General features: G+C 43.1%; 1 long non-coding RNA gene across 1 annotated transcript in view; it reads right to left on the bottom strand.

Annotated features, from left to right (window-relative positions):
- The window catches only part of LOC132249813 (uncharacterized), a 39,337-nt gene extending 18,926 nt beyond the window's left edge, over window positions 1–20,411 (bottom strand). Inside the window, exon 1 of the long non-coding RNA XR_009461314.1 lies at window positions 20,083–20,411. This is a non-coding gene — a long non-coding RNA (uncharacterized LOC132249813). The remainder of the gene's footprint in view (window positions 1–20,082) is intronic.
- Between the last annotated feature and the right edge of the window lie 5,665 nt (window positions 20,412–26,076).

The raw sequence follows: 26,076 nt of genomic DNA, 5'->3' as shown, positions 1-26,076 counted from the left end.
GCAGGCAGATCAGGAGCTCACCCACACCCTCAGGGGGGCTGTGGGGGCTGTGCTGGAGTCCTCCTGAGGGTGTGGGCCCCCCCAATCTGCCGGCCAGATGACAGACCAGCGCTGGGCACAGCCTGCACCCAGAGCCGGGAAGATCGGTGCTGCACTGGCCCCAGGCAGCAGCACCCGGCTCCTGTCACCGGCAGGCAAATTCGGGGCATGCATCCCTGGGAGGACTCCGGCACAGCCCCTGCAGCCCTCCCAGGGGCACCGGCAGGCCCCCAATCTGCCTGCCAGCTGACAGGAGCTAGGTGCTGCCATCTGGGGCCAGCAGGGCTGGGGTAGATCAGCTTGTGTGGGGACCCGCCACCCCAATCCTGGGGTGGGGGAGGGTCCCTGCAAGAGCTGATCTGCCTCAGGCTCTGTGCCCTCCTTGACTTGGCTCCGGTATGGGGCCCGGGGCAGATCAGCTTGTGTGGGGACCCTCCCCTGCCCCGGAATCAGGGCAGCGGGTCCCCACATGAGCTGATCTTCTCCGGTCCCATACCTGATGACAGGAGGCGGGTGCTGCCAGCTGGGACCACTGCTGAAGCCAGTAGGCCTGGCTTTGAAACTCAAAACATTTTGAAACTTTCCAAATGCTTCAAGTTCCCTTGTTTCATTTCGAAACTGTTTCAAGGGTTTTTCTTTCATTTCAGTTTTGCTGTTTTGAGCTTGAAACTCATTGAAACAGTTTCAAAACAAAATGCTGGGTGAAATTTCGCACAGGCCTAATTACCAGTACCCCAAATATCCCACAGTATTCAGGATGTCACCAAAACAAATGAAATATGATGCCAAATTCAATACCAGAGTCATCAACCTTGCTCTCGTTACTAACAACAGTTCTGCAGCCATTCATTTCGGTGTGAATGAGAAATTGGTTCACGACTGGTGGAAAAACATGAATAACATAAAAAAGATGCCAGAATTAGAAAGAGATCTTGCCAACTGAGTCAATGATCATTAGTGACAGACTGGCAGAATTGTAACAAGAAACATCATCCAACTGCAAAGCACGATGTGGGCTATGGAAAGACTTTACCAGAAACCCAACCTGGTGGTCCCAGTTTATGACAAGGCATTCTCTCTCTGCATCAGAGAATGAAGATATCATTCAATCTTGCTACTGACATACTTGTAGAAACCCTTCTCATTACCTTTCACTAGGATTGCTAGCTGCAACTCCAATTGCACTTTGGCCTTTCTAGCTCCATCCCTGCATGCCTGAGCAATGCTGACCATTCCTATGACTCCTTCCTAGTTATTAGTCTAAGTTTTCACTTCTTATATGCTTCGTTTTCGTGATCTAGTGTATTGAAGAGTTCCCTGCTAAGCCAAGCTGGTCTTCTGCCACACTTGCTAGCCTTCCTGCACATCAGGATGGTTTGTTCCTGCATTCTCAGTAAGGCTTCTTTAAAGTACAGCTAGCTCTCCTAGATTCCTCTCCCCCTCACTGGCTTCCCAGAGGATCCTGCCCATGAGTTCCCGGAGTGAGTCAAAGTCTGGTTTTCTGAAACCAGGGTCCTTACTTTGCTGCTCTCCATCTTTCCTTTCCTCAGGATCCTGAACTCAATCATCTCGTGGTCACTGCTGCCCAAGTTGCCATCCACTACTACAATCTTCACCAGTTCTTCCCTGTGTCTGATCAGCAGGTCAAAAACTGCACAGCCCCTTGTTGACCACTCCAGCACATGCACCAGGAACTGGTCTCCAACACTCTCCAAAAACTGTCTGGATTGTCTGCGCACTGCTGTATTGTCTGTATTGCTTTGTGGAAAGTACTGGCCAGATTCAGATGTCCTGAAAAGTACATCAAGGTCCTGAGGCTTCTCTGTGATCAGACGACTGCAACCATTCTTTGTAGCGGATCAGAGACAGATCCATTTGTCATGCAAACTGTGGTCAAGCAAGGATGTGTCATGACTTTAATTATGTTCTCCATTTTTTTTTTTTTAATTTTGACAGTCATACTGGTTCTCATTAAGGACTACCTTCCTTCCAGAATTGACACTTAAAAGCTCTCCATCTGTTCAGTATTCAATCTGGGACATTTTCAGTCAAACACCGAATTACTCAAAACAACCATCCTTGACTCTCAGTACACCAGCAACTGAGCCATCCTTGCACACACTGAGGAAAACTGACAGACATACTGGATCTTTTTGGAGAAACCTACCAAACTTTGGGCCTCTCTCTCAACATTGAGAAGACTGAAGTGCTTTATCAGCCTGTTCCAGACCACGAATATGACCCCCCTCCCCCAAAATTACTATTGAAGAAAAGACTCTGTGGGTAATCCAGCACTTCCTTTACCTCAGTAGTCACTTCTGTCAGAGTGAACATTGAGGAGATCCAGCACAGGATTCAGTGTGCATTGGAAAACTGTTTTGGTGTGTCTTTATTCATTGTAATCTCCAGAAACACACCAAGATAGAGGTCTATAATGAAACCCCACCCTCCTCTATGGATATGAAATGTGGGTGACCTACCATCTTCATCTTAGGAGTCAGTAGCGGTATCACCAACAATGCCTCTAGAAAATCCTTCACATCAAATGCGAAGATCACTGCACAAATATCAGCGTCCTTGCTGCAGCCAGCATTACCAGCATGGAGTTGGCAATCCTCAAGCACCAACTTCACTGCACCAGACATTGTGGAGGATGCCTGACTCTCAGATCCCAGAACAAGTGCTCTACTCCTAGCTAGGTAATGGCCTGAGATCTCATGATGTTACTTTACAATGACTTCTACTGGAAGCAATCAGTGATGGAACTAAGAAAAATAATACCTTCCTTTCACCTTCAACTAGAAAATCAATGGTTGTCTCAGTAGGCATTGCAAATGGGACAATAGATGGGAGAAAATGGAGGAAATTACATTCATGAAATATACAAACTGCCAGGGTCGCTATCAGCTCCTCCTATCTTTATGTTATAGAAGATCCTAGTGTCCATTCTTGGAAAAGTTTTCACTTCTCCATTGTTTGTTGCAGACCTTAAATAAACAACAGGTATAATGTACTTGGGACATAGGGAACTAAGCAAATAATTAGACTCTGTCTCATGAAATTTTGTTATTTTCTTCTTAATATATTAATTTATTAAAATAATTATTCTTTTTTCCCCTCACACTACTCTGAACAATGTTAGCTGTGTATCAAAATGAGAAATTATATATACAAACATTCTGAAGTGCCAGGGCCACCCTTTCCCAAAGCAGCAGGAGGAACAGCAGCTATTGAGCTATAAACATTGGGGATCTGCCAGAGCTGGTTGTAGGAGAAATAAGAGCTGTATAAGTCCCTTCCTTTAGGCCCAGCATCTGGCTCTAATTTTGCTGCTTGGGGTTGGAATCAGCCCACATTGCTGAACCCCATAAACTTTCTACTAAGCAGGACTTTTTTGCCCCACAGGCATCACATGGTGCTGGTTCTTCACAGACTTCCAAGTGGAGAAATGAATGAGAGATTCAGGTCAAATCCTTCTGCCCCCAGAGTACATGACCTCAGAAGCTTATTCCTGCCCTTAGAGACACCAAGGATGCCTACATATGTTTAGGGGAGGTGCTCTAACTCATGGTGCTTTGTGTAAAGCACCATGAGTTACAGCTGCCCCCCATCCCCAACCCAACAGACATTTCCTTGTGCATCTGGGGGACTTAAGCCTGCCTGCACTGGCCCTGGCCAGCAGGTGGGGGAACTCCAGCAGTCTCCCAGGAGGCTGCCAAACCACCTCTCTCCCCAGGCCTGCTCCTCCTCACCCCGCAGCTCCAGCTACAGTGAAGCCAAGCCAGCAGCAGCATGCTACCCCTGTCAGAAGGCTTGGGTCAAAGGTGGAGGGAAAGTGAGGCCACTGCCCACTCTACCCCCTGCCCAAGCCTCTTGACAGCAGAGCAGCACAGAACTATCAGCTTGTAGCTGCCAGCTAGACTTTGCCATGGCCAGACCTGAGGGGCAGGGGTTGTGGAACAGAGCACACTCACCTTGCAGGCCTGGCCTGGTTTCCCCCTAGTATCCTAATCAAGGCACCCCCACCCAGGTACTCATGACGTGAAGAGACGCATTCCACCCTGTCCCTCCTCATCCTCCAGCTGCAGCTATGGCAAAGCCCAGCCAACAGCTAGTGCTGTTCATTTCCCCCTAACTCCCCAACTGCACAGGGAGGAGGCTCTCCCCTCTATGTGACAGCTCTGGGGGAAGGGCTGGGCCCAGCCCATGCACATGAAAAATTAGCTATCAAGGGAAACTGAACAGAAATTCCCTAAGGCATTTTTCTCTAGAGCACTTTTAGCTAATAGCTACTTTATTGAGAATTAATTTTTCACGTGACTGGCCATTTCAAAAGCACTCTGAAGCCATGAATATGTGTTATGTCATGCCTGTAGAGCACTTTCAGGGGCTCAATCATGCAAAAAATATAACTTGTGTAAGCACTTCAAATGGATCCCCAATTCCCAGTGGCCATGAGGGAATTAAATCTAGAGTTGATGTAAGCTGTCTCAAATCAAACACTGGAGAGACCTGGATTCTGCAGTCCATTCTTCTCTTGGATCGAAGTGGTTGTCTGTACACTACTGCTTAGGGTAAATTAGAATTCAAAACCGTGCATAAGTGTGAAAAAGTGCAGCTGCATACCTGCCATTTATAGATTTCATAGACATTAGGGCTGGAAGGGACCTCGTAAGATCATTGTGTCCAGCCCCCATTTAAATGCATAAAGTGAAATAAGATTTCACCCAAAGTCGTCACATCTACACAAGACGCTGACTATGCAATAGCACAAGACTACTGCACAATGGCATTGCATGGCAGAAACTGTGACACAAGGCTACTGCACAGTCAGCATCACAAAGCCATTCGTCAGCAGTACTGCACAGTAGCTCAGATTACTACACAGTCATTTAATTTATACAAGTACTAAATGACTGCACAGTAGCAACTGCACAGTCAGCATCTCATGTGGATGTGGCCCGTGTTCATTAATTTTGAGTGCCTCATTTGTGACATCTAGGACTTGCCTTTTTCAAAGTATATAGCATTAAATACCACTTCACATGTTCAAAACACAGCTCCTGTTGACCATGACCTGTGAGTGATCAGGACTTGTGCACATCAAACCTCAGGCTCCTAAGTCAGCATCCAGAAAATAAGAAACACACAATCAGTAATGAAATGTGTAAAATTCAGTTTAAGTGATTGTTTAGCATCATATAAGAAATCAGTGATAGTCCTGTTTCTTAAGGCAATCCCATTCTATTGTGTCAAGCAAGGGACCATCCTTTCTCTTCCTGTTACCTTATTTATTATACACTTTCTAACTTATGTAACAAATGAGGTTGAGGTTCTTTAAACAATGCATTCATTATCACGTCTTCTTGATTCCTATTCAGAATACAATCCATAATGTGCCTAGTCTGACATGCAGGTCTGTGGAAAATAACATGATCAGGTAATTATAAACTGTATCATGAACAGGCATCCTTAACCTCCACATTTCTTAATATTAAGTTCTTGCCATTGCAATCTTCTTCTTTTCATCTACATTTCTGTGTGAACTGTATGGTTTTTTTTAATTAAATTGAATTCTACCATAATCATAACAAACAAATCCCACCATATGATATATGGCCATCCAACTGGATTATCAGCAGAATTGCACCTACAAATTCATGGTACAGATCTCTACCACTTGCACTTTGATTAGACAACAGGCATGTACATCTACAATGCATGATACAGAGTACAGGTTTCCCTCAATTTATACAGTACATGCTTTGCCAGAGGACAGTGCATAAATCGACTTCACATAAAGTGAACCCAATTTACAATATAACAAATAGGGATAGGTTCCCATGGCAGTGAGGGAGAGAGGGAGGGAGTGAAGCTGGAAGTAGGGAAGGGGTAGAGGGAGGGATGCGGCTCCTGGGGCTGAACAAGGCAGCAAAGTAGAGGCAACAGAGCGGCACTTATCCTAGCCGTGGCTACAGCGGCCCCAGGAGCAGCTGGCACCAGCACCCTGCAGCCACTGGGCTGCACCATGCTCCACTTGTCCCTCTATGCCTGGGCTCTACCTGTCCCCACTCACCTCTGCTCTTGGGCTATGCTGTGCCCTGGTGCAGGCAGCTGGTGTTGGCTGCTCCCAGGGCCGCTCCAGCACAGGCTGGGGTGAATGCGGACAAGTGGAGACCTGGGCAGTGGAGCATGCAGTGTGGCACTCACCCTAGCCCGTGCTGGAGCAGCCCCAGGAGCAGCCGACACCAGCTGCCTGCATCAGGGCACAGCACAGCCCAGAAGCAGAGATGAGTGGGGACAGGTGGAGCACAGTGCAGCCCAGCAGCTGCAGCCAGCTGGCACCAGCCGCTCCTGGGGCCACTGCAGCTGGGACTGGAGTGAATGCTGTGCCCCACACCACCCAGGGCCCTGCTTGCTCTCACTCGCCTTGGGAGCAGCCAACACCAGCTGCCTGCACCAGGGTACAGCGCAGCCCAGGAGCTGAGGTGAGTGGGGACAGGTGGAGCCCAGGCATGGGGGGGTGGGGGGGAGGGGTAGGTGGAGCATGGTGCAGCCCAGTGGCTGGAGACAGCAGGCACCAGCTGCTCCCAGGGTCACACTGCAACCAGGGCTGGGGTGAGTGGGGCCATAGCCCTTTCTCCTCCCCCCACACACTTACCTGCTTGGGCAGGGGGGCATCTATGCTGATCACATAAGAGTGAATTTATGTCACATAATCATGGGTCTAAATATGCTCATCACATAAGAGCAAATTTGCATATAAAGAACCTGCATAAATTGAAGGAAACCTATAGCATAAACATATCCAAGTGAGGCCAGATACTGGAAGCTGTCTTGTAGAGGCAGCAGGGAGCCCAAGCTAATTTACCCAGGTAAATAACTTAATGGTTCATTGACTGCTTCCAGAATCTGAGTTAGCTTAAATATCAGTACACTGCCCTGCAACATACAATGTAGGCATATTCTCAGAAATCCTGATTTTCCTTTCTCAGTTCTGATGGGAGTATGTCTCGTGCTTACATACCTTTGTGATAATGTTTGCCTCAAACCTCTTTCTCCTCTCCCATTGAATTCCCCATCATATTGCCATCCATTCCCTTACCACTCCTCTCCTTATCCTAATTCCAGTGTCTTCAAGTAATTAGCCACAGCATCTCCTCAACTTGACCCAGGTTGCTCCCTTCAATCTGCTCTTTGTCCCAGTCTGCTCCCTTTGCCACCACTGGCTTCCCTCTCCCCCTACATCTTTCCTATATTCAGGTCAGATAGCTTCAACAAATACCCGACTTGGGTATCAGTGAGGAGAACATTGCAGTTCTGGTCCCACAGTGGTACACAACAATTAGAAGAAACAATCACTCGGAAAGTCTTGCTGTATCTCTATAACCTTGTGATGGAACATGCACATCTCGTGGAATCTCTGAAGAATTTAGCTACCAATCCTAACAATTCTCTACAGAATGCGTGCAAACCGAGATATTTCAATGGCTGATAACTTCACTAAATATTAATGTTTCTGCAGAAATAGTCAAAAAACACACCAATACAAGTGGTGACATTTCCCCAAACTGGTTGTTTAGAAATCAAAACAAAACATGCTTGAATCCTTTTTGCCAAAACTTTAAAAAATAATAATCTGAGAAGCACATGCAGCATGAAAAATTATAGTCCAAATAGAGTTTGGCAAATTTATAAGCTACTGAAGGCAGAGTGTTGTGTCAAGTATTGGGCATCCTTAACTATATATGACCCTATCAGCTCAGTCAATAATGCTAAATGTTATGCAACAAAGCAATTTTAATTTCCTTTCTGGAGTCAGCCTATTTTTAGGATATAAAGGCAGGGCTGGGCAAAATATTTTTAAACCTAAGACTGGCTCCTCAAACCATATTTAAACATTTGAATTCAAGTGATTTTTCACTGGTTTTTCACCACACAAAAATCGTGTTCAAATGAAGCTGAAGGTTATCAGCAGCATTGAAAAAGAATCATACCACTTTCATTCAGATGCTTAAATATGGACTTAGGCGGTCCAACATTGAAGAATGGGTTTAAAAATGTTGACATTTTATGAGCGATTCATAAAAACAAGGTCTAATAGACATGCTAAAAGGTATTTTTATAAATAGAGTTATGGTTAATATTTCAAATGCTGCAACCCCCCAGAATGAGTGTAGTTCTCATGATTAGGGTCTAAAATAAAAATGTATTTCACTAGTCTCCTTTGAAAGGCCAAGACTGAAGCCTATAAGGGAGCAGCCTGGGCTATACTTAGGAAAAGATAATATCAACACACAAATATCGCTCCTTGTAATTAAAAGTCTTCAATAACTGTATTTCCCCTTTCCATTCACAAACACTTTCATTATTACATACTTTTTGCACCAGATGAGGTTTGTTCATTTTGCCATTTGTAGCGAAGCTGTGTTATTGAAAAATGATTCTAATTTGTTTCATCCCCAAGTCCACAGGCAAAAAAAATGTTCTTTACTTTGAGGCAATTCTCCAGCAGGGAAATGAGCTAATTCTAATTTATCTCTGTACATTTTGTAATATTCATTCATTTAAAGCAGAAATTTATAGCAAAGCACAGAAGGAGCAAATCCTCAAAATCTGAAATGTACTGCAAGACTGACACCTGTCGGCTAGAAGCGTGCTGATCTTGAATAGCCTCTGGACAACTCCACTTTTTACAGTAAAATGTCTAAATTACCTTTTATCTGCACACCTGTGTCCCTTGTCATTTTAAGAAAACCCCAGCTATAAGCTAGAATCGAACTACTGGATCGAATTTTCTAAAATTTCATGAAGTTTAGATCCATAACCTAGTTTTATAAGTAAAGTCAATCAACAAGAACAAACTGAAGTATATTCCAGGCACAGGGACTCTTTATTTCTAAGTACTTAGTTTAGCATTTCAGTAACAATACAGCCCTAGTCCACAAAAGCACCATTGGATATACTCATGCCAGCTCTAACTGTAAAGTGAAACTGAAAATTAAGTACAAGGGGCTAGGCTGACAGCTGCATATGCGAGAGTCATTTAACACAGGACTAGCAGTGTCCTTTCCTCTATTTGCTAGCTTGACAGGCAACAAACATGAGGAAAAAGAGTACAGGTGGATTTGGCTGGAATATTTAAAGTAGAAGGCTATGCAGTGGTGTTCCTCCCATTACTGATAGACCTAGTTCTACATGAATAATTTTAAAAGGGACACAAGTAACTGTGGGGCAAAGCCAGCTACCGAATAGAACACTGCAGCATGTCCTTTCAGTAAACCATCATAATGATATATCACATTCCCATTCGAGTGGCTTAGGGAAGAACCAATTAACTACTACTATGAACTGAAATAGCTCAAGTGGCTATATCTTAGCTTTCCTGACAATTAGTGTTCTCTCTTTTACTGGTACAACAGGTTAATCTGTTCTTCTAACCAAACTGCTTAATTCATTTTCCTGGACAAATTAGAAAAAATGCCATCTCTTTCAGGGTACAGAACTAGAAAACTTCAAACAGAAAGTCTTGACTTAGTTCTATTACCTTGGCCCAAGTCATCTCCATAGCCCAAGTCAAGCTCAATCTGTGTGAGCTTCTGTCCTTGGGTGCAGGTGTCTACTTGTCTTCATCTGGGGACATGAGCACAAAACCTCAAAGTGGCACTGCTGTGCTTTCCTTCTACCACAGTTCCACCCTCAAACCCATACATAATGAAAGGCCAGTCCATTGCAGCTAAAATGTTCACTCTACTTTTCACCACAAAGATATTTCCCATTGCCACCTACCTCTTAGAACTCCATCCCCTACCCCTGGCCCCCTTCTTCCTCCCACAGACTTCTTCAGCACAACACTACCTGTATCTCCTCCTTCCTTGCACAAAGGAGCTTCTGGATAGAACCTGCTGAGACCTCAGTCACTGGCAACTCTAGCATCAGCCTGCTGCTGTCATTCACTTTGAGAGGTGGAAGTTTGCATAGAGCTCTGTTGTATTTCCCAGCATTCCTCACAAGGCTATTGTTGATAGCAATTGATTAACAAACTAGTGCATTTTTCATGACAGCAAGTCAAATATGGTCTATATCTGTCTAACTGTGAATAAATATTACAGCCACAATCTTGAGGTCTACAGCTCTAAAGAGGAAGATTCCACACTTTTCCAAACAGGAGCGCTATTTCATGTTTTAGGAGCTGTAAGGTGCCACACAAAAAGAAAGGGAGCCAGAAGTTCTTTAGCCCATATTGTGCACTCCAGATTATGGGCTGTTGCAAGGAATTACATTAACTCTGGTATGAATTATAGCATAGCTCTTCCATGGCTACCTCTTAGCTGTTTTTGTACCCCAGAACCCTCATAATGTTATAAGTATGGCCTTTCCCACAACAATCAACCCTCGGATCCACTTTTTCCCATACCACTCCCCATGCCATAGCTTGCTAGAGGGAGCAGCACAGGGCTCCTTACATCTCTACTCTGCTAGGGAAATCCTCCTTCAGCCTCTTCTGGCTCATGTGTGGCCTTTATTCCCTCATGTGGTGGTGACTAGCCAGACTATATTTAGTCCAAATTTAATCCTTTCTTGGGGGCTAAGCTTCATTCATAATTCAGAAAAACTAACTATAAATTTTAAGCCAAGCTTTCTTTCCACAAATGGCCATGGCTTCTCTGTTCTTAACCCTAGCTCAGGGGTGGGCAATTATTTCAGCTGGCAGGCTGCTTAATGAGTTTTGCTGAGTTGTTGAAGGCCACAAGCAATGACAATGCATAGGGCGTACATGGGGGCGCACATGGATCCCCTGAGAGCACCAGTGCACCACCTGACTGGCTGTACTCACCACTTAGGCAAATGGCAGGGGAGGTAGGAAGGAGTGCCCAGTCACTGACTGGTTGCTGTGGGGGGCACATGCCCCCCCGACTAAGGTGGCACCAGTCTCCCATGGCCACAAGGGTAGCCCCCTCCCTTGACAGGTGTCCTGCCCCCGATCACTATCTTGGGACCAGAAATACCACCTCTAACCCCTGAATTTTTCTACTGGAAGTCCATCCCCTTGCCCCCAGAAGTACTTCTTTTGTCGGGGAGGGGGCTGTCATCTTGGAACCAGAAAAAAACCAAATCATATAATCAGTCAAATATCCACAATAATGTATTTTAATTTTTTTTTAATTGTCCTAATTTTTTTTGTGTTTGCGTAGTGTATATAGAAGTAATTGCATAATAGCTCAAAAATAAAGTCTTGTATAGTGTCTGGGGGGTGTATGATGGGGGGGTGCTGGCAGGGTGTAGGGTATGTTCATAGATTCATAGATGTTAGGGGTTGAAAGGGACCTTATAAGATCATTGAGGGCAGGGTGTGGGTTTTTGGGGTGTAAGGGAGGGTGGGGGGAGTGGGGACCAGCCTACACACTCCCTCCCCCCACATGCCACCAGCGGTGGCAGCAACAGGCGGTGGGCCCTCAGGGCACTCGTGAACTGCGCAGGTGCATTCACCCAGCAGTGCACAGCTCCAGCCAGTTCCGGAAGCTGCACATGCAGCTCCTGAAACTTGTACACAACCAGAGGGAAGCTCCGCACAATGCAGTAGGCTGCCTTCCCTACTCCCTGCCACCACGCGCAGCTCACAGGACTCCACAGGGAAGCAGGGGGATGGGGCTCCCGGCCACTTCCAGGAGTGTCTCAGGAGCTACATGCGGTGGCAGGGAGTGGGGAAGGCAACCAGTTCCATCGTGCAGGGCCAAGAGCTGCATGTGAGCCCCGTGTGATAGAGGTGGGCCAGCCTGGCTCCACTCCTTGTCACCATGTGTAGCTCCCAGAAATATCTGGAGCTGGGCACTGCCAAGCAGCTGCACCTGCACAGCCCATAAGCACCCTGAGGGCCTACCTCCTGCTGCTGCCACCAGCAGCAAGGGCTGTGCACCATGGGGGAGGGGCAATGTGGGGGGTCCCCACACCCGCCCACCCTCCCTCACATCCCACACACTCACACCCACACCCTGCCTGCCCAGGCTCCCTGCCCTCACTGTCCCCCCTGAACACAGGCTCCATGCTCTCTGCAGCCCCAGCATCATGCTCCATGCTCCCACCCAGCTGCAGCTCCCCCCCACTGCCACCACTTCCCTACCTGCTGCAGCAGGGACACAAGGAGGAGCCACTGGAGGCCAGGGAAGCTGAGCAGCTCTCCTGGTAGTTGCAGCAGTGGCAGCAGCAGCCCTACTTGGAAGCTGTGCATGCTGGCCAGACCACGACCTTCCCATGCATGAGGGTGGGAGTGAGGCACTCGGGCTGAGTGGGGTATAATTAATTGATAGGTGCCCATGAGCTGGATACAATTGCGTGGTGGGCCAGATCCAGCCCATAGGCCAGAGGCGGGCAATTACTTTAGGCGGAGGGCCGCTTACTGAGTTTTGGCAACTCTTCAAAGGCCACATGACAGGCAGCCAGGGGAAGATAAATATTAATTTTCTAAATTTTTTAGGGCCCCCGTGGACTGGATAGAATGTGCATCCAGCCCACGGGCCGCATTTTGCCCATCCCTGCCATAGGCCATATTTTGCCCACCCCTACCCTAGCTCCAGCCAACAGAATTTCTACATCCCTCATACTCAGGACAGAGTTCACAAACTCTATGTCCTGTTTAAAATAAATAAATAAATAAAAGCCGTCAGTATATACTCACTGCCTATGGGCAGATGGATTTGGCTATGCAGTGCTATTCCTCCCATAACTCAGATAGCTACTTATACATGAACAATTCTAAAAGGAAAATAAGTAGCCAAGGGACAAATATTAGCTGGCTAACATGGTAGGACAAGCAAAGAATCTTGCCATTTGTAGCAGGGTCTTAAGTTCTTCAGGCCACATATTGTTACAGATTTATGAAGCATGTGCATCCACAGGGTTTTGCCTGATTCCAGTTGAGCCTTCCAGCCACCTGTGTAATAGAAATTTTAAAACTTTCGCTTTCTGCTTCTGCCCCAGGGGGCACAGCAGTGCAGCCTATGGTGCCAGGGAAGCCCATTGTGCAGGGCAGCAGGAGAGCTGAGGTGGCAGCCACCTGTGCACACAGTGCACCAAAGTGGGGAGAGTGGAAGTAGAGCTCAGGGGCTGTGGCTTACACATGTATGACCTCTAGTGCATGTAGCCCCCACTGGTGTGGTCCATTCATCATATGGCTTCCTGCTGCTTAGAAGCTGGACAGCCCTGCTTTACAGACATTGTTTTAAACATATAATTCTTCTGCATTTTTTTAAGTAAGGAAAGTATTATGTTAGGGGCAATATACATAGATCATACTGAACTAAACTAATTGATTTGTGTGTGACAAAATAATTCTAGTTTATCTGGTTATTTAGCTATTTTTATGTGTTGTAATTACCAGCTTCAGTACTCTCAGAAGAATGTAATGTTCTTAAAAATTAGTAGCACAGAAATTAAAAATGTATCACAGATCACTAGACTTCTGTCTCTCTGAATATTTATCTGCATTTTTAACCTGGCTTTTTTTAAAGCTTTTGTTCAGATGATGAATCTTTGTGACCCAAGTCAGTTCTGAATTACTGAGCTCTCCTACATTTACCTTTGAACAAGTACTTCAAAATATAAAATAAATGTTTAATATTATTCAGTCTGTTATGCAGCCACCCATGGCTGATTCTGATTTTCATGGTTGGAAATAAGCACACAGTAGGTAATGCCTGGGGACAGTAATAAAGATGTATATTACACTCACATCTGTTGAATTAGAAATTTAATTTGATACAACTACTTAATTTAAATTCATGACAATTTTAGAAATTAATACTAATGAATGTAGAGGGAAAAGCAGTCATGAAAGAGACAAAAGATAAAATATAATCTTTGTGTAAATATTCTGACATAGATTCATGACATAAAAAGGGGATAATGTAAATAGGTTTCATAAAAATAAGTAATTGGCTGTAGGTGCACTGTAAAACCTGCTTGTTTTTAGATACCCCAAAACTATTTAGTGATTTGATTGGCTTCTTATGAACCAAAGTCTTCTATGAACATAAAACAAGAAACAACATCTGGCTGCTTATGAAAATCGCATCTCAATTAGAAGATCAAAAGATGGATACAATATATTTGTGATACAGGAAATCCTCGCTATTTGCGGGTTTGGTATTCACGGTTTCAAATATTCACGAATGCTGAACCCACATCTTAAATACACTTACAGGAGCTCCTCAGGAGCTCTGCGCTTGCCACCACCTGGCTTCCACTGCCACAGCCAGGCTCCCGCCATTGCTAGCACAGCTGTGCCCCCTCCCCCCCCCCCCCAGCTGCCAGGGGCACTGCATTCATGATGTTCATGAACGCAGTGCCGTATTCGTGGATTTTGCCATTCACAGGGATCTCAAGAATATGTCCCCTGTGAATGGCCATTGTCACCTGTATGTTGTTACATTAGTTAAATCACAGATAGCAATTACTAGAACTGCCAATGCTGGTCAAGAATTGTCTAACTTGAAATAAGTCAGCAACATGTAAAAAATGCCAGTGCTGTGCAACCTAAACTGATGTCACCAGTTTTTAGAGATGTCCCCAAGGAAAAAGACACAAAAATCCTATTTGTACATACATGAAAAGATATCCTTCAGCAAAATCTTTCTGCTCTGAGTGAAGAGGACTAACTCCAAATAAGGGCAAGCAGGATAGAACTGTTTTTTAAAAAGTTTCCCTAATATAACAATGTGCCTTACATATCCTGTGCCATTTTGATCTTCCAGATTAGCTATGTTATTCATAAAGGTATCAATCATACCCCTTCTTCTGTGCCAAAAAAGGTCCCAGACAGAGTTCTGCTTATGGTGAGGCAGGATAGCTTAGCTTCGCAGGGTGAGTCAGGTCTAGTGAAGCTGCCAGTCTATTAACCTGAACAATTATTGCTTCCTAGGGAACAAGTTAGATAGAACAGTAGAAATTTTCTAGCTTCCGGGGTACAATACTGGCTGTATAGCAGCTTCACTGATGAGTAACAACCAGAGAGGAAAAAAATATTCCTGTGTTTGCATCCCCACTTAATCTAAATGTAATTGATTGGCTTCAGGATGATGCATGTAGGTAGGAGCATTTAAACTTTTATTTTCCTCTACATACATCTCAAGCTTTAGTTCAGAAGTACAGAGAAGTGTGTGCTTAGAATAATTTGGGAGAAAAGAACTTCTGTGCTCTAATTTCAGCTCTGACACTGAACCCAGTTTTTTTTTAAATAGTATAGCTATCTTATGATTTCAGGCATTATACAACCTCTCCATTGGCAGTGAATGTTCAATGCAGTAAATTCAGTCACTGAAATTCAGGAAAATAAAGTAATTACTATTCACCTGGTAGTTTCATTCTTCATTTTAAATTTCTGTATCTTGATATATTCAGCATGAACAATGACCAGATGCAAATGATACTGATGAACAATAAAACTCACACGAGCACTGACGTTAACCTGTTATATCTGCAGAATTCCATTCACGCACCGGGGGGGGGAGGGAAGGTATAAACGGTGTATGTTTATGGGCAAGTAACATAATGTGCTGCTTTTTCTTTACCAGTTGCCTAGTAAGAGTGTATACATTTTGAGCTAAACTGTCATAACAACTTTGTAAGTCTGCAGTAATAGCAGTGGCTCACAACCTTCATTTGCCTGGAGGCAACAATACTGAACAAGCAATTTGATGCATCAATATCAGATTTAGCTCTCTGCTCAACCTGGGCTGTAGTTCCAGTGCTCTCTGTTTTTACTTTTTAATTTCTCATGGCCATAAGCAATGTCAAGAGTTTCTCAGGCAATGTGTTACCTGTGAGCTTCAAAGTAGTGGTAACCACTACTTTACAGCATCATCTTGTGGCATCTTCTGCTACATCTAATTGGTGATTGCCTCACTAAGTCTCTTAAAGAGTGTTGCTGCTATTCTTTTGGCATTGAAAACAGCATAACTTACAGAGAAAGAGTTCATAAAAGCAAATGAGACATAAATGAAAGTTTAGGCAAAACTCTTAACCAAGGAGAAACTTGTCCCACCACCTTGGCTGGTATACTGAAGACCTGATTGCTGTACCTTCAGCAGGTGGTCTATGGTTTGTCCCTAGACTTAGAAGTGCATATGCCATTAGAGGACACCTTGTGGGCAACCTCTTGTGCAAACTTGTGAAGGTGCTTGTAATCAGTCATTTTGTGCACACAACCACGACATTCAAATACTTTTAGCCCTCCCATTTTAAAGATAGTATCACGTCTGACAGGCCTTCTGGCTGATATTTGCTGGGTGTGCCTGCACATGCAATAAGTTCCAAAGTTTATTGCTTCTGGGTGCAACTTTTGAATGTGCGCCTGAGTCTGCAGCACATTGAGCCACGTTGGAGCAGCCCCAGCTGGCAGCAGGCCCCAGCTGGCAGCCCCCACACTGAAGCACCTTTGTGCTCCAGCCAGCTGGGGCAGCATCTACATGTATGCTGCTGCAGAGTACAAAACTTCACAGCAGAATAGTACTTGTATTTACAAGTAATACCCTGCTTCAGAGATTATTGGTTTAGTCCTAATAGGCCTGCACATGTAGATGTGCAACATTCAGCTAATTAGTCACCTCCTGCAGTAAAGGTCTCATGTTGAGATTCAGGCTCAACATCAAGCTTAACTAGCACTGCTCTCTACTACAGAAAAGAGAATGTAGTGAATTTTGCCTCTCTCTCTTTTGCCTATAACAAAGGAAACGGGCCAAATTCTCAGCCCCGGTAAGGTCACTTTGCATCTTCAAAGCATGATAAAATGACTTTAAAGTGACCCTATGTGAACTGCTGAGGAATCTTTTGAACTGAGTTACTCATCATTGTGGGTACTGCCAGATGTTCCACTTGCTTTCTCCAACCTCTTACCCCAAAAAACAAGAAGGTTGGAACAGTAAGGGGCAGAGAAAAGATGAAACAAGTCAGAAGGGTTATTGTTTATTCCCCACTGCTGATCCCTTGCCAATGGAATAGTCCTTATGTATAATATTAGTGTAGCTAATGTAAGTTAGAGCAGCTCTTATGGAGGTCAGTTCAACTCCAAGAGAGTTGGCTAAAAGCCAAATTAACTTGAATCACAGTCCATGGTACCAGACATGAAATGTAGCACAGTAGAAGAGCATGGCCCCTAACATGGCCCCTCTAGGCACAACTGTACACCAAGACTGATTTTATAATAATAAATCAGCTTGTTTTGTGGTCTTTAAGCACATATTGCCACAGGCTGGAGTATCACTTCGATACTAGGTGTCCCAGGTTGTATATAGAATAGAGATTCTGGGAAGTGTTACATAAAGGGAAATGGTTCATAGGATCATTCATACAGGGTTTGCTAAAAAAAGTATGACTTGTACCACTGATTTCAGCAGGAGCAGGAACTAGTTTTTAGACTAGTCTGTGCTAAATCCATGTGTCTGAAAAAGGTATATCAGGTTCCAAAAGAAACAGTTGTGACAGGTGGAGAAGGAGAGGATGAGATGCATCCACAGAGTATGGCAGAGGTGTTGCTTGTCCCTTCGCTGACAGTTAACAACTAACATTTTAGATCACCTGAATTGCTCACGTTGGCAATCTCAGTATATGGACAGTCTCCATGTAATCCTCAACTAAAAGATCATCTCCAGTCTAACAGAGCCAACGCCTGTTGATCATTATGGCACAAAGGAATGCACATTAATTTTCTCAGACCTTTGCTGAAACAATTGCTGGGCTTTGTATACAAGGCAGTTGTGATCTATGTATATTGCTTAACCTGGGATGTGAGAGTTCATGTGTTGAAATGCCCCTAGTGGTAATAGCTTCATTATGATACATTTATAATTCAGGTAGCAATTAGGGGTGGAAGAAGGAACAGTTACAAGAAAGAATGCCAGAAATTTTAAGCTGAAAATGAGCACAGCCTTTTCTGCCTGCATTTGCTCTTCTATTAGAGATTGAGTAAGTAGCTGGGGGCCCCCCTGGTCCCCTCCCCATGTTCTTTCATTATAGCTCACACATTACATTCACTATTCCTGACAAGTCCCATTCCTCACATCACTGAGAGCTGGCATTTGGCTACTCTGGACTTATTTTCTACTGACCTAGAATCTGTAATTAGAATGTCAAATTCTGATCTCAGGTTACATGCATATAAATAGAAGAAAATCCTCTGAAGTCAGCAGAGCTGCTCTGCAGTTTCACTGCCGGAACCACAATTCAGATTTGGCTTATAGTTTTCTTCATCATTTTACCCACTTTTCAATTCTTCATATACTTGACTTAGGTCTGTAGGGGCCAGCTGTATATTTTATAATTCCTTTTAAGAAGTAGAGCTAGCTCACTAGATGGGTCACTCAAAGCTTCGTATCTCATGTATCTGACTTGCATACACTCTATTTTCTTCAAGAATGTTTGTAAAAGCTAATCAGTTGGAGCTACTGCAAAGAGAGAGGGAGAAGGAAAGAGAAGGCACACATGTCACCCAAGAGGTCAAGGTGCTTTCTAGAACACAGCCTAGCTGCGATAATTGGGGGTCCCAGAGAAATCACTATTTTCTAGTTTCCATTTGTTCTTATGTATTAAACTTCTCAACAGTCTCATCTAAAATGCACCTCTATTTAAAAAGGTGGAATCACTTGTCCTAGTTAGAAACAGCTTTAAAATATTTTCTTCATACAGCTTTTGATGATGGTGGTGCCTAATAGATTTGCTTTTTCATAGTATTACACAGAAAATATTCTCATGCTTTTGACATTCTTCTAGTTAGGGTTTTCTTTTACCTTTTTTCCCCCTTTTTTGCATTTTACACTGCAAGGAGCATTGATTAATGTGAATGTTTTAGCTGTAGTTGTTGTTTGTGTATAAACTTTTGTTAAAACAAGTACTGCAGAATAAATGACCTTTACACAGACACCTATTAAGGCACTAAAAGGCTTGGCTACATTCATCTGAGACGCGTATACATAACGATTGGAACAATAAAGGGATCAGCAGCTGCAAGGGGTTTGAATTGAATTCTTTAACAATAGAAAAGTTTTTCAGGCCCAAATACCAGCAAAGAGAATTTTTTGCAGATAATCCAAGAGAAAGAAAATAATAAAAAAATGCTAGCCAACTTTGCAGCAGTTAGCATAAGGTTGCCATCTGAAACATGTCAGCTTAAGAGTGGTCCATAGTACCATTCTTCTGCACAACCACAGTATTCAGAACTGTTTCCCCAAATAATCCCAGATGGCATGCCACAAAATTTCAATTCATTTTAAAAGCTTTCTTTGCTGTTATTATGTGATTGAAAGTGAAAAAGCAAGTTGCCATTCTCATGGCACTATTTGCATTGGCTATTATCCCCTAAAATCCCCTTTAAACAGCTACATTGTCAGCCCATAGGCCTCATTTAGAACTACAAAAAAGCCCAGATTAATTCGATCAAAGGGAGAGCCAAGTACAAAATGCACTTTTCAAACTGTATCAGAGTAGGTTCCCTTTACAGATCGCTGCATAGCAAGAGCAGTGAAAAAAAACCAAAAAACAAAACCCAAAAAACCCCCCTGAAATAAAGCTTGAGTATAGAGAGAAATAGCTCTGCATGTTTTATGCGGAGCTTTTGGGGGTCTTTCAGGGTAACTCTCCTATTACAAATTATTAGAATGAAACATATTTAAATACAAGCCCAAAAACTAAGTAGCAAGCATCAGTTTTTTTGCATGTTTGGCTTTCTGCCACGATTTTCAGGAGGCTGTTTGATGCATGAGGAACCTAGTCAGCTATAGACATTTCTGAAGTCTATGCACTGTGGAATTTTTAATGAATGAACTACATTTTCCAATAAAACTTCAGATAGGTACAGGACTTTTTCCTTAGGGTATATTTTAGTCACTACTGAAAAAAAAAAAGTTCAGTAAGACAAAGGAAAAAAGGGCTGCTGGCACCATCTTTGTAAAATACCCTATTTCAAAACTCAAGGGGAATTCTCTAAAAGTTAAGCAAAATACAGGTCCATCTTTCTACAGCCAAATTGGCTCTATGGCTTTTTTCCAATCTCACCTGGGGGTCTGGAAATAGGAAATAAAGCTGAGGTGAGCCAAGCTGATAATTTTGTCTCTTACAGAAACTCCTGTGGGCGTCTGTGCACTTATCCGTCTCTCTTCTCTGTCTCCACTGGAGGTTGCTTAGCGGTGCTGCCGTCGGTTCTCGCACTCTCAGTCTGAAGCTGTTTCTTCAGCAGCTGCTTTTGTGTACTGAGAAGAACATTTTACAGAGTAAAGAACTGCTGCACAAAGGTAGAGCAACCCAATGTGTGAAGCTATATGTGCCATTGCCTCTTAAAGGACACATCAGGCAAAAGAGACATGCTGAAAAGCTGAGCAGCTGCAGCAGATATTAAAGTTACTTGTTACAAGAGGAAACCAGCTAAAGCTTTTGTTAACCATTTCCAATCAAGTTTGGCCTTTCTGAGCAGTACTATATAAGTCTCCCAAATATTATTCAAAATCTTTTCCACTTCATAAAATAAAATGCTTTGTACTATCCTAATTTCTTGAAGCCATAAATACCCTGTTGCAATGGAGTAATTCTGCTATGGCAGAAATAGCTTATACTATGAAAAATGGCCTTGAAAATTTTTGTAATACCCTTAGTACTATTTAAAACATATATGTCCAGTGCACCTTCACACTGACTTCTTTCAGTTACAGCAATGTTATTTTGTGTGTGAGAGTTTGGCGACAAAAGCGAAAAAGGAGTTAAAATAAAATAAAGATTTTAAACAATAAGTTTTTTATAAGAGATAAGTTAAATATTTGCAATTTGGAACATAATGGTGTGCATGTATACTGGATGAATTCATTTTAAAAAATGTAGGATCTTTAGATACTCCTCTATCTGACCAGTGGGAATAAAGGCAGGCACTGGCCCGTTATCAATAGTTAAAACCAGTCATAAATAGATGTTCATGGTGGGTGCCCTGCAGTTCTTTGTCTTTCATACTTTTGTATCGGCTCTCTGCAGAAGTTTTTACAAAGGCCACCATGAAACCTCACATAAGAGCCTGTTCTTTTCTGTAAAACAAGTATACAAGAATGCAGTTTCAATAACATTTCTTTTGGTTGTTTCTCAATCAAACACAAATGAATTATTGCATTACTACAATGTTCTAAGCATTAAAAACCATTACAAGTGGTTCACTTCACACAAGTGGTTTCAAACTAAGGGAAATATAAAATTAAGGCACTCTCATTGGGGTTTTGTTTGTTTGTTTTAAATCCTTCCGAATTGGGTCTTGATCCTAAAAATTGTTATGCACATGTTTAATTTTATTACATCCAATTAACAATACTCATGATAGTAAGGCTAGGAGTCTGCAGAATCAAGTCCTAAAGACTAGACCCACAAAGACTTTGATGTCTAAGTTTCACCTAACTAAATTCAGTCAAGACACCTAAATCCAAAACTAGGAACCATGAATCTCCCTCTCAGCTGACACCTAATCCTGGAGTGTAAGATTCATAAAATACTTCCAGGAAGAGTGCACACCAACTGCTGAAACTTCCTTAGCCAGACGAAGGGTTTTTGAACTCGAAAGCTTGCTTAATAACTATTCTCCAACTATTTGGTTTGGTCTAATAAAAGATATCAAATTCACCCAAGGAACCTTGTCTGCCTATGTCCTTAGACCAACACGGCTACAACCTACATTCCTGTCCTTGTATACTTCCTGCTGAACGCTTTGCCGTATCGTTTCTTATAGGACCATAAGAAAGCAGGACTGGAAGGAACCTCATGAGATTATTTAGTCCTGCCTGCTGTTCAAGGTAGGATTCTACCTGACAAAACCATCCCAGACAAATCTCTCTCTAACTCTTGTCTCTCTGCTCTTGAAAATTTCCAGGGATGGAAATTCCACAACTTCTCTAGTGGTCTGTTCCAATGCTTGCCCATTCGCATAGTCAGAAAGTTCTTCCATATAATCCAACAAAAATGTCCTCTGTTGCAGATAGAGGCCATAGCTCTTGTTCTGTCCCCAACAGTCATAAGAAGGGTCTCTCCCTATCCTCTTTATAATCACCCCTCAGATATTTGAAGACTGTTATCAAATCCCAGTTCCCCTTTTCCCATCTCTTCTTCACGCTATACAATCCTAGTTCTTTCAGGTTTTCCCCATAAACTGTCTTCAAGAACTCTAATCATTATTGTCACCCTCTGCAGGACTCTTTCCCATCTGTCTACATTGTTCCTGAAGTGTGGAATCCACAACTGGACACAGTACTCCAGATAAGGCCTCACCAATGGCAAACAGAGCAGAAGAATCACTTCCTTGATTTGCAAACGAGAGTCCTGTTAATACATTCCAGTATGCTTTTGGCTTTTTTTGCAGCAAGAACACACTGTTGGCTTATAGTCAGTTTATGGTCTAATAAAACCCCCAGGTTTTTTCTCTGCGGTACTGAAGCCTAGCCCATCATTCCCCATTCTGTATTTGTACATGCAATTATTCCATCCCAAGTGCAGAACTTTGTACTTGTCTTTGTTGAATCTCATCTGATCAATTGTGGACCATTTTTCCAGTCTATCCAGGTCATTCTGGATCCTAGTCCTACTCTCCAGAGTGTCTGCAACTTCACCTAACTTGGTGTCATCTGCAAATTTGCTAAGTGTTCACTCGATCCTATCATCCAAATCATTAATGAAGATATTAAACAATACCAGAATCAGGTCAGACCCTTGGGGAACCCTACGTCATACCTCCTCCCAACTAGAAATTGAGCCATTGATGAGTACTCATTAAACATGATATTTCAACAAGTTACATATTCACTTTACAGTACTTCCATCTAGTCTGTATTTCCTTAGTTTATTAATGAGAATGTAATGGGAAAGTGTCTGAAGCCTTACTAAACTCAGGGTATACATCTCATCCACAGCTCTCCGCCCATCCACTGAACCTGTCGCCTTATCATAGAAGGAAAATCAAGTTGCTCAGGTATGACATGTATTGTTCTTGCTGAATCCATGCTGGTTGCTCCTGATTACCTTGCTTAAAAATAGATTCCCTAAACACCTGCTTTCCAAGTATTGAGGTCAGGCTTACTGGTCTGTATTGCCTTGGATCCTTCTTCCTTTTTTGAAATATTTGCCCTTTTCCAATCAGCTGGGACCTCACCTGATGTACATGAATTGTCAAAGAGGATAGCCAATGGCTCTGACATTATCTCAGATAATTTCTTTAGTACCTTAGGGTGCATCACATCAGCTCTGCCTACCTACTTGAAAGCATCTAGCTTCTCTAAGGCCATAGACAGGCATTCCAGAAATTCGGTGAATTTTTTAGCACTAAAAAATAGTTTGGGAGTTGGTGCATACATGCATTCCAGCCCCCTGGGATCCATACCAGGAAGGATGCTTTGCCCCACTCTGGTGGGGGCAGCCCATTCTCCTGCAACAGGAACCCTTCCAGAGCACCAGGAGTGTTCCTGACCCACACATTTCCCCAGCATGACCCAGATATCACTGTAATTAAAGTCCCCCATTGGAACTAGGTCTTGTGATTTGGAAATGTCTATCAATGTAAAGAAGGCCTCACCTACCTTCTCCTTGTTTTGTGGCATACACCAGATGCGCATAGTGCCATCCCTCTGCTGCTCTCCCCTCTGACCTTTATCCAAAGGCTTTCAACAGGCCTACCTTTCACTTCATGCAGCACCTCAGAATACATGTTTATCTCTTTTATATATAGGGAACACTTCCTCCTTTTTCCCCTGCCTATCCTTCCTAAACAAGCTATATCTACCCATGACCACACTCCTGTGATATGCAAGAATTTCATGGTTGGCTTCAGTGTCAACTTATTGAAGACCAAGATACTTTACCAATCCACCACAAACCAACCAGCTGCTCCTCCACATATTACAATTTGAGGGCAGTCCTTGGATAATGTTGACCATTTCCCCTATCTGGGTTTCCCCTAGCCTTTCCCAAAAAGTAATCATAGATTATGATATTTATTGCTGACTAAAATATGCCAATGCTATCTTTGGATATCTCCAATACCATGTGTTTGATGACCATGATAACGAGACCCAAACCAAACTTTTCTTCTACCAGGATGTTGTCATCCCTGCCCTGTTGTATGAGTGTGAAATTTGAATGATATATCAGAAACACCTAAAAGATTTGGAAGGTTGCCACCAGCAATGTCTTTGAAAAATCCTCCATATCAACTGGAAGGACAGAAGAATGAACATCAGTGTTCTGGATCAAGTAAACACCACCAGCACTGAAGCCAAGTTTATACAGCCCCAGTTCTGTTGGACAGGATAGGTTATAAGGATACTTGACAACTGGGTCCTGAAACAGGTCTTATACTCCCAAATTACTTACAGTAATCACTTTAGAGGCAGACAAAAGAAAAGGTTCAAGGACACCTTAAAGTCCTAGAAATATAATGTTAACACCAATACCTAAAAGGCTCAAGTACAGAATCATTCCCGATGGCACTGTAACATATGAAGGCATTGATCATTTTGAGTAAACTTGCCTCACTAAGGAGGCAGATGAATGAGAAAGACAAAGGGAAAGAGCTGTGACCCAACATTATCAGGATCTATTCCTTCCTTGTGGAACTATTTGCCATGTCTGCAGTTGAACATGCAGATCTTGGATTGGCCTCCCCAGTAATCTACAGACTCACAAATGACTTCCTATTTACTGGAAGACTGCCATCCTCATATTGAAGGACTGCTATTGTCCAGTCATGTAAACTCTCCCACTACATCTCCATAATCCTAATTTCATCATAATTCCTCCATTGTACTAGGACCACCAAATCTTTCTGTTGATTTCCCATATTTTTTGTATTAGTATATAAACATTTCAAATAAATTGATTGTACTTTTTTCTGCTTGAAAACATTGCTAAGGCTTTCACTATTGCCTCCCCCCACTAGGTTACTATCTAGGTCCCCTAGCTCTTTACTTACTTCTAAGCTTCTAACTCCATCCCTGGGGGACCTTATACTTCCCAAATGGCTAGCCAGTGCCATATAGTTGTTCAGTTCATATCTCAGGAAAGCTAGTGATAATTTGTATACATGATAGATCAGGGCAGTCATATGATACAATATGACTTGAGTGGTGCAAGAAAAGCTTAGTTCAATGTCATGCAATGTGATATTTATCTAGAACTCATTTTATAAGAGCTGCAAAAGCTTTGTTTTCAGTACCAGGAGCTGTACATCCAACCCATTTCCATTAAATAAAAACATAGGAAAAATTATTCCTTTTCCAGATTTTTCAGATCAGGGGAACTGAATACAAGACTTGGAATCCTCCACAGAAAAATGTTCTTCTTTAGAGATACAGGCAACATTTTTTAATGCTACTGTAAGCATATGACACAAGGAGAAAGGCAGTCTCTCAGAATGGTACTAATATATTTATAATGTTATTTAAAAGGCACTCAGCAATGATCTGAATACCTCTTCAGATGAATTCAGTCGTGACAATCCCATCAACTTTAGAGTTTAGGCCACCACTAGACATTTCTGAAAATACTATCCTTAGAACTTAAAAATAGGTTTTTACCTATTTTGTAATATGCGGGATTGTAGAGGTGAAAGGGGAGCAAGTTACTGGGATTAGTTTGGAAGATATGGCGGTTGCATGCTCTGGGTGGTAAGGGAAGACTGAAGAGGTACAAAGGATCATAGGCTAGGTGAGGGATGAAGAAATTTCGGAGGCAGCTTCTGCTCACAGGGAGTGTAAAGAAAGAGAAATCCCTTCCCAGCAGCTGGGGAAGGCAATGCTCTAAACTCTTGCAGTGATCCGGTTGTCCAGGGCTGGACAACCAGATGGATTTTTGTATGACAGGTGTGACCCCAGACTCAGCAGAAAGACTTCCCTTGCTGCCTACTTTCTTTTCTGTCTGGGATTTGGAGAGAAGAGAAAAGTACTTGGCAGGAGGCAGAGAAGGCAGAGAATTAGTGAAAGTAGATTGGAGCCCAGGATGGAGGGTAAATCCTGGAGCAGAGAGGGGAAGGGATAT

The sequence above is a fragment of the Alligator mississippiensis genome, chromosome 4 (genome assembly GCF_030867095.1).
Source record: "Alligator mississippiensis isolate rAllMis1 chromosome 4, rAllMis1, whole genome shotgun sequence".
Taxonomy (NCBI): Eukaryota; Metazoa; Chordata; order Crocodylia; family Alligatoridae; genus Alligator; species Alligator mississippiensis.
This window is presented reverse-complemented; position numbering and strand designations above follow the sequence as displayed.